Source organism: Acartia tonsa, chromosome 7 (genome assembly GCF_053477335.1).
Source record: "Acartia tonsa isolate MP-2025a chromosome 7, ASM5347733v1, whole genome shotgun sequence".
NCBI lineage: Eukaryota > Metazoa > Arthropoda > Copepoda > Calanoida > Acartiidae > Acartia > Acartia tonsa.
The window spans coordinates 20,517,573-20,527,968 of record NC_137266.1 but is presented as its reverse complement, the minus strand read 5'-3'; the positions used below and the strand labels follow the sequence as shown (position 1 = coordinate 20,527,968).

The following is a 10,396-nucleotide window of genomic DNA, read 5'->3' as shown; positions in this document are numbered from 1 at the left end:
TATATTTTGTAGGAGGGTACCACCACCCTTCCAGGAGAAATCACAAAAAAAAATCAAAACTTGTTTTACGTTTCTCGATTTTACAAAGAGAGTTTAACGCAACTAAAACGTCAACGCAACACAGACATATTTCAAATATAAAAAAAACATTCAAAGTGCCACTAGAGGCCTCTAGGGGCGTAGGAGCTAGTATTGTTTAAAGTTTTAACGTCTTTTTGTTTGACAGTTAAAATCTCGCTAACCTTTTATAATATCCCTGTACCCTTAGCTGAATTCAAGGTGTTACACGAATGGATATAAAATATATGTGGATATTATGACAGGGGAAAAATTGTTTTAAATTTAGGTTGCTAACATGGAACTCAGTTATTGTCAGATCGTTAAGGAGGGGAGGAGAAGGAGAGAAGGGTGGATCGTTATCTTATTCAGCTACAAGTTTCACTTCATTACATTAAGTACATTATTATCTGGTGTAATAATATCCAAGTAGTAATAAATTCATTGCTACACGTATTATCTTTGAATTCAAGTATACCTTTTAAAAACAGGGATAGAACAATGAACGATAAATAAGACTTCCTCAAAAAGCTTTATGTTTAGAATTCAGTCCTTAGTAGCTAGTGATTATTGTGGAATAGAAAGGTTGTAGATTAATCTAACCTTGATTGTCCTTTCCCTCCCTAAGTTCAACTCGAGATGAAGGTTAAAGAATAGAGGGGGCATGAGCTAAGTGTAACTTTGCCCACAGCGCGGGGACCCTGTCCAGATTTTGTATTGGGTCTTTGAAATTAGCTAATAGCGTCGGAAATATAAACAAAAGGGGCATGTAGTTATGTGGATTATACATTTATACTTATACATTTATTGACTCGAGACTCAAGTTCTATCAAATAATACTCATAATTGAAACAAACTTATATTCTTCTGTTTATAAATTGTAATTTAATTATCAAATGATTTCAATTTCATGGGTCAAAATAGGTTTTGTGTGGATGAAATAGAATTATATCGACATATAACTGTTATATTATATATCGACATATAACTGTTATATTATATATCGACATGCAGTTATTCTATTAAAAACATCTAAAATTGTCGACTTTATATGATAATAAAAAAAAAAATTTGGAGTGGGTATTTTGTCTTTTTTTGGTGGGGATGGGGGTGTCCCATCCATCCCCAAGAAAATAGTTTAAAACCAAAGTTGTCCTTCATGAACTGATTGGGTTCTCCATTCAATAGAAGATTCACATGGTCACTTGGTTTTAGGCTATTTTATTATTGGAGTCTCAGCTCTTCTTTATCCTTTTGAATACACAGTCCATAGAAGCTAGCGTTGCAGCCGCTAGTTGATTTATAATCCTCTCCTTGAATTCAAAAGAAAACGTTAAAGTACGTTGGTATATTGGTGAAGGTTAATTACGGAGTGGCTACTCTATAATTCAATTTAATTGACGTGCAAGTTCGTTACTCAATTAAGGATTAATTACGTTATTATAATCAAAATTAGACAATATCCCTTCCAGTACGGCTTCGCAACCGATTTTAATCCGTTAGATTAGGACCGGTTTTCAACCATACTGAAAAAATCATAAAAATCATCTTATAACAGACAATTTTCCACGAATTTTAAAATAAAAATCATAGAATCAATATCCGTTTTGTTAGTCCGGGTCTTCCTCCCCTCGGGCTTAGCAAATCTAGTTTTAATCTGATAATATGGCTAAGAACCGGTTCTAATCCAGCGGATATTAATCGGTTTTGGAGCCATAGTGGAAAATTTATTAAATGAAAATTAGATTTATTGTATACGCTATTAAATGAAATTCTAGAAAATTAGATGTCTTTTTATTCATATTTCTTAATCTTATCTTTTACTGTAAAGATTAAAACTTTAAATGTTCAAAATTGTAAATAATTGCAACTCAGATAAAAGTACGTGAGTAATAGTGTAGTTATATAACAAAACTAGCGGGTGGGTCCCTAGCATATGAGGTTTGGAGGTAAGTATTTGTAGCCTAAAACCATCCTAAGACTATAACATGACACACGTTACGTGTCTGCTCATTTTCGGAAAGCTGAAGGTTCGAATCAACACAAGGATGACAACATTCATAAAGTGAAGCTCTAAGATCAGCAAAAAGAACAAACGAACCATAACTCTTGTATAGTGTTAGATTATTAATTTCTAAGTCAAAACGAAATTGTACATAAATCTGTTGTAAAACTGCTTAAATATAGGATTCCGTAAAAGGGCAAACTTTATTTTTTTTATGATTTGATTATAAAGTTGCCTCGCTTATAATACTTTACTTTGTTGTCCAAAGAATCATTATTCCAAAACTCAGATAAATAGGATAATCATATCATACAAAAGATGTTGTAAAAATGTTAAAAATCAGCATGTTTTAAATGGACGTATGGACTTTCTGTTAATGATTAAAGAGTTGCTACGCTTTCTAAATTGTACCTGTTACAGGAATCATCATGGAAAGTTTGAAATCGACAATACAATGCTAACATGCCTAAATTAATTAACGAAAAGATCTTATGGATGGACCGACCCTAATTATAGAAAAGCTTCGCTTTTAATAACCTTTTTTTTTTAAATTTACATAGGTACCTAGTTTGAACATATATATTTCATATCTTTCTAAATCGTACCTAACTGTTATAGATATCATTCGTTAAACCTTACAAAAACGACATTTTGTCAAATATGGTCACTTTTCTTCGAGAAAAGGCAGAACTTGTGAAATTGCAGACATAACCAATGCATTACGGTTCGACAGGATTCAATCAATTCATTAACAAAACTGATTATAGAGTAACTTCGCTTAACGTTTCCTATCTACCAAGTTTATATTTGATTTAACCTTATAAAAGCATGTCAATTATGTCGACACTTAATAGTTCATAAGACAAGGCTTTGAGTATTGACAGGGAAATGGATTTCATATTTCTTGGATCTTACACCAATTTTTTCGTTATTGTAATAAAGCGAACCTTACAGCAAGCTAAAGTAACGATATCTCCCCCTCTCTCTTACTGTTTAAATGAATTGACCAATAAATTACAGGGGAAATAGCAATCTAAATTGGCGATAATGTTCCCCCCGTCATAAAAACCCACATATTTTCTACATTCATTGCAGGGCGCAATAAAAATTTAAAAAGCCGAGAAATGTTAACTAATTATGAAGTAACTTCGCTTTTCGATTATTATATAGGTACCAAGTTTATATTTCATTAATTAAAATTAGCATAGAAATGTAAACTGATCATTTATTTTTCAAACAAAACTAATTATAGAGTAACTTCGCTTGTTGTTTCCTATCTACCAATTTTAAACCTTTTATCTATAGGTATTCAATTGTTAATAAACGTACGTTTTAACAAGACCCTAAACAATTAAATATATAGACGCTTCGCTTGTTTTAGGAGACTATCGAGCTAGGAATCGCCATTTACACATGAAATAAATTAACATCTTTGGTTAAGGATTCGTAGTAGCTACTATTCTACCTATAAACTAACAATTTAATGAATCACCACACCAAGTTTAAAATAAGTAGGACATTTATGTCTAAATAAACGACGAGTTATTACGAAGGAACCTATCCAAAATTATAATGTAACCGATTTGTGTAATTTTAGGATAACCTGTTTTTTTAATTCAAACAATCTTTTACTTCAACCAAGGACATTCTATTTCAAACGTAATGCATAATCAAACCAATTTTATGTAAAATATAAACAGAACAGTAAAGTATCATACGCAAGAACTACTTCCTAGTTAATACAGACAAATTCTTGTTATAGAGCAACTTTGCTTCAACACAAAAAAAATCAATAAAAAAAAAGTTTTACATAATAACTCTGAGATTTATTAATTGATAACTTGAATAACTACAAATAATGAATTATACAAAGATTACACAGTCAGAGAATAATTAATAATAATAATAATATAATCAATACCACAGCTGAGAAGGAGATATACTTTATACCCGGGGGCAGGGATAGGATACATAAAGAAAATTTGAACACAAAAATTGTCAAAATTAGGTATCTACCTAGGTATGTACACCCAAAAAAATTCTAAATTTTCTTATGTTTCTTACACCTGTCCCCGGATATAAAAATTAATAAGCTTGCAAAATTTTTGCTGGCCCCCCTGGGGGCATTGACCGATTTTTAAAATCCGCGCGCCCGAAAAAGCTGCCTTTGTCACGCGGTCATGCAAAAAACGGTCACTGCCGCAAGGCGACCAAGTATGACACTTTAGCTGTCAGGGAGAAAAATAGGGGGGAAAAACAGGGAAATGAAATTTATAGGAAAGGAGATAGATTTTTTTATAGGAAAATAATAATACATATAATAAAAATTGGAGCAGTTATTAAGTCAAAAAATAATTATAAAATTTATAGGACAAAGGGGAAGGATTTTTTTTGGGAAGTCTCCAAAAATGACCAGTTTAGGGATTTTTTTATGTCACAAAAAATTACTGTTAACAAAAAACATTCCATGAAAAAAAACTTTTTTGATTTATAATCTCATAGAGATTAATGGAAAGTATGAAAAAGTAATTCTTTTGTGACACAAAAAATGCAATTTTTTGTTAATTTTTTTTACTACTAGGAAGTCTAACCTAGAGTCAATGCCAAAAAAATGTATCAGAGAATAAAAAAATGATAAAAAAGAACTACATGAACATGACAATAATGAAAGAGAAATAAAAAAATATTTATCATCAGAATGAATGGATATGAAAATCAGGAATTTTCAATATGAGGCAAAACAAGAATAAAACAGTTGCAACGCTTCAGCACCAGCGGAGAGAACCACAGAAATAATCACGACCAAGCAAATGCTAAGAGAGATGAGAGAAAAAAATGACAGAATGAAATTTTGGGTGAGAATGCCAAAGACTAAAAACAAGTCTTTATCACAGCAGATGAACAGCATTTGCTTAGTCCTGATTCTTGAGAAAAAAAATCTACCACTGAAAAGCGCAGCAACTGTTTAATTTGTCAGTTTTTTTTTTTTTTTTTAAAAGGCTCAGGTCATAGATTCCATATACAAGTGTGTGCACAGGCATAAATAATAAAAATCTATATTCAAAATCTTATCACAGACTAAATTTTGTTTTTTTTCTGAGAGCGACCTAAATTAATCCCCCAATCCCTGCGAAGTGCAGCCTGTAGGGGGGTGGACCTAAAAAACCTCAAAGACAAATACATACACAGATGGGTTAGGTCCTCACAGATTCAGGCTGACCCACAAGGGCTCGGAGGGCTTAATCAGGCCACAGTTACAGGATTGACTGTTTAGAAACATACTATATATATTAATAATAAAACCATAGATATAGACTTTTCAAGATTGAGAAGTATAAATAAATTTAGCAAAAAAATGCATTGAAAAAAATAACTACTACACAATTGATAAAATGATTGGCTGTGCTGTTTTGTTGAAAGACATGTAAATGGCTGTGCGCCCAGATGTGGGGGGGGGATTATAGATAAAATAAAAGTCTATAAACACCAAATAACCTTGTAGGTATGCACAGCAGTGAACAAGCGCGCGCGCGGCTTGAGTATGATGGTGATTTATACTGGATGGCATCAAATGTTGGCATTATATGATTTGCTGGAAACTGGAAACCTGCGGGCAGGATCCAGGTAGAAGTATCACACTGGAAATAATCCCAGGTTATTATTTTTGGTATCAACCCGGATTTTAGATCACTTGGAAGGTCGCCAGGCGTTTTGTGGAACCTGGAGAGCTGTGTTATTTAAGGCACCAGGATAATAACATTGTGCCGTCACGCTACGTTGCATTGCACATACACACACAAATTAATAAACTGAGAGTATGCTCATAGAGGTTGAGGGGAGAGTGATTGAGACCTGTTTTTCTTTGCTTCCATTCATTACTGTCACTACTTGACTGAGTGTATCTTTCTGCTGGATGGATGGTTTGGCATGGATGGAGAGAGATATGGAGGAATTATTTTCTGACTTTCTGCTCCGCGGTGTAGTACTGTGTGTCGTTCTTGTTGGAATATAATGTGTAAAATATATAATATTGGTGCTCAGCTAAAACATAATTTTAATTTCTAGCCTATGCCACAAAAATAAGTTTATTGAGTAACTTTTTAGTAGTCCATACTGCCTTTGGTCCAAATCTGGAATTTTGTCATCGTTGAAATTATAAGAATAGCGTCCAATTTAATGTGTGTGTGACACACAAATTAAAATAAACCATATATCAGATATAGATAAAATAATATATATGTTGTGTGTAAATATATTAGTGGACTCTGGCAGGCGACTGGGTCAGGTTGACCCTTAACTCCTCCATCTCATAACAGGTCTCCTCTATAAGATACTGGTGGTTGTGGTGGGATCCTAAAGACTTACTGGGCGTTGAGGTAATTGAGTTGGTTGTGATAATTGTCGTAGTGCTTGATGTACTACTCGTCCCCACAGAACACGCTCCCCCGAGGCCACAGATGAACCCATTGTACTTAACATCGTCCAGGCCCTCCTTGAAGTACTCATTGTACATCTTGAAGAAGACCTGTCCGGTCAGAAGGGAATCAGAACCAGCCTGGTGCTGGGATCCAATCCGCTTGACGCGCAACTCATTAGCAACTTTCTGGAGGCCTCCATTCAGATGCTCAATGGAGGACATAAGGTACTTGATGTCATACATGTTAGGGAAGTAGACTCTCAAAGTTTCAAGAAATTCAGTCTCACTCTCTGGTAGCTGCTGACAGGTCAGCTGGGATAACAGGTAACCAAAATCATAAGCACTGTGGAAGGTCAGCCAGGTAACGTTGTCCATCAGCACCAGTCCGGACGTCAACAGCATCTCTGCAAATTCACTGGGCTCAATTCCTTCGGTGCAATGCTGGTCAAACCGAATGCCTGACTGCTTCAGAAGATCAATTGATTCCTCCGCGTACAAGTCTTCACATAGAGAAAATTTAAAGTTGAACTGCCAGGTACAAACTCCCTCGGGGCGGTTGCCCTGCGCGTCAAACAGCGTCACCCCCAGCTGGATCATTTTCAACAAATCTACATTACATTTGACTAGCCGATACTTGTACTCATCCATGGTGTTGAAGTTACCCATGGGCTTGGCAACAATCCCTGGAAACTCTGTGTCCATGGCAACGAAGGGGTATGACTGGACGAGCTGACATATCTGCATGAATTCCTCATAAAGATTGTAGGCCCACACCTCCCTGATCTCTAAAGCGGCGGCTCTGCCCCCCTGCTGTTGTTGATGGGACGTGTAAGAGTCACTACAATTACTACTTGAGTTGTTGATATTAATGAGATCAGGATTGTTGTTTAGCATATGATTATGATGATTTACATTGTAATTGTGGCTGTTCCTATGGTGGTTGGTATTGCTGTACTCCCCGCCGTTACTGCTAATAGTATCACATTCATCACTACCCGCCGAGGACAGCACCTCATCCCTGTCCGACGGACTTTCACTGCTATCATACTCTGATATCACATCTGATCGGTGCTTGCTGCTGCCGTTCAGCAACAGCCGCGAGGTCAGCGGGTCCGACTCTTCGTCGGAATCTATTGTCACTGTTTTGCCCATCCTGCTGCCTGAATAATGGTGGTCCCTGCTCCCTGAATGATGGTCTAGAAGCATAGCAAGCTCGTGTGTGTCACAGCGAGATCCTCTCACTTGAATGGATGTCTTTGTTCTGTGCTATGCTGAGCCCTTCTCTAAAAATGGAGCTAGGTCTAACAACTTGTGATTGGCCAGGGTAAGCTGCCCTCCTATTGGCTGCCAGGGTAGCCATAAACAAAATGTGACATTTTCCCCAATTTCCCCCTAAAACAGCCTTATTTTTTAAAACAGTACCAAAATATTTGCATTTGAGCAGAAATTAATCAAATCAAAATATTTAAATTATAAAATAAGCTAGCCTTATTCAATTTAGGGGTTGTTTTTAACAAAAGTTAATAATAAATTTGGTACCTCTGTTGGCTGGGGGCTTAATCAGCTGTTAAGGTTACAGGGAACTTGAAAATGGCGTCGATTCTGGAATATTTATATTTATGAAAATCAATTTTTATTTAATTTAGCATTTATTTTTCCATCTAAATTGTTTTGAATAAGGCTTATCTTTGCAAAAAATAAAAAGTTTTAAATCCTTTTTTTTGACATTTTGGTGTATAAAAGAAGGAAATATACATTTTTGAAAAATTTTGACAGTATTTCAGCATTATAATTTCAATTAATATACAAAATATGTAAAAAGAAATAGGATTTTCCTTAAAAATCAGTAAAAAAACGTACATGAAAATATCTAAATAAAATTTACAAGTTTCAAGTTCCCGGTGACTGTAACTGCGTCACAGCTATAAGCCTAGCCTAGCTGCCACAATACAATCCCCTTTCTATTCAATGTACACCTCCCCTTCTACAGCACACCCCCAACCTTAATGCCTTTCCTTCAAGAGACAGGATGTGTTTGAAAAAAAATGAAATAAAAAATATGTTTACATATTTAAAGCTTCAATCACAAATCAATTTAATAAACTCTATCTTGTTTTTATAATAATAATATTTCAAACTTATAAAATATACATCATACAAAATATAGTCATTTTGACCATGAGCACTAGCCACAAATCAAATTAAAAAAATAACCCAAGGAAAAAATACACTCTAAAAACATTGGTTTATTTGTTCTAAATTGACATAGACTATATTAAAAAGAGAAATTCAACATTTCTGAAATTTAAGTTTATCATTTTAGACCTCTGTAATTTTTTTGTGTAGAAATCATAGGTTTTATATGTTAAAATATAGACTTTTGAAAAGAATTTAGTAATAATTACTTTTCTAAAATTATAAGTTTTATCATTGATTATCTGTAAATAAATTGTTTATTTGTATATTCTTTTTTAGACTTCACAATAAGAAATTTTAAAATGCAAATATATAAATTGTTTTATCCTGTTTTATCCTCTAAGGGGGCTGTCCAACGGCATCAAATGAGGGGGCAATAATCCCCTCTCACCACAACAAATTTGGGTTTGCAATATTTACAAGCATATCAGGTGTTATTTTTCCCACCCAAAAGTTTAATTATCTCCCCTATTCAGATTTTTTACCCCTTTCACCCAAAAAATGCTTGAACATCGTTAGCTTAGCCGTTAGCATGACATGAAAAATTTAAAAGTTTTGCTAATACCCCTCAACAATTTTTTTTTTACATATATCATATTGACCCTCTTCTCCAGTGACTAATCTATCAAAAAATATTGTTCAGAATCACAGCCCTTAGTTTTTACCAATCAGGTTAGTTTTAAACAATTCCTGTACACATATTTTCCCCTCCCAAAAAAAAGTAAATCTTTTCGATTTAAATTATTAATTTAATGTTTATAAATATCAAAACAAATTTGTATTTTGAGCTTCTAAATCTATTTTTAAAAATAAATTGTGCTGTCTCTTGTTATTGATGGTCTCTGTAATCCCTCCCCACTTTTCCGTTTCCTTTCCCTCCCGACAAATATCAGAGTCAGCTTCTAGTTACCTGCCCCTTTTAGGAGGCAAGTTCTTCTCTACGCAGTTAGCTTCCCCTCGTTCTTTATATCTCTTTCCCCTTCACCAAATCATTATCTCAAGAGTGAGCTAGGTAGACAAAATTTTGTTTAAAATCCCCAAATTTGCCTTTTTTAAAAATTATTTTTAGGATTTTATACCAAAGATTTACTTTTTACAATTTACAAAATTCTACATTAAATTTTTGTTTATGGGTAACTAGTATTGCATAGCATCAAAAACAATTCTTTTAGCTAGAATACAAAAGATGATTTAGTTTTTTTCTTTATGGTTTAATAGAACCACATTTTAAAATGTGCAAAATATTCTTTTTTCAAAAAAGCCAAAAAAAACTTGAAATTTGGCATATATGGGGGCAATATTCTTTCTCTTTGCCTTTCCCAGTTTTAGAGGCCCCCTTCCTTTCATCTCCTTTGTATTATTTTGTGCTAGGACAGGAAATATATTCTGTAAAACAATTAGTAAAGAATAATATAGAAATAGCCAAGTAGAATTTTATCTTTTTGAAATTAATTTTATAATTTTCTTATTTTTTTGTGAAAAGATATTTTAATATTTTTTTTTTGAAAACCTTTTCCCTCTCCATGTAATTCTGTATATAATGTTTTCCCCTTAAAGCTGTTAGCAACTAACTACTACTATTTACTTTATCAAAGACAATTATTTCAAAAAATAATTCGGAAATTTTTGTAAATTCTGTAATTTCTTTATTTCCATTTATTTTCATGTATGAAAATTTGTATTTTCTGCAAAAAAAAAAAAATTTAATATTTTTTGCAAAT

The 10,396-nt window shown here is 33.6% G+C and overlaps 1 pseudogene across 1 annotated transcript; it reads right to left on the bottom strand.

Annotated features, from left to right (window-relative positions):
• Positions 1 to 3,866: 3,866 nt before the first annotated feature.
• On the bottom strand, positions 3,867 to 7,785 carry LOC145323997 (CCR4-NOT transcription complex subunit 7 pseudogene; annotated as a pseudogene). The gene has a single exon (XR_013881162.1). The product of XR_013881162.1 is annotated as a CCR4-NOT transcription complex subunit 7 pseudogene (transcript).
• Between the last annotated feature and the right edge of the window lie 2,611 nt (positions 7,786 to 10,396).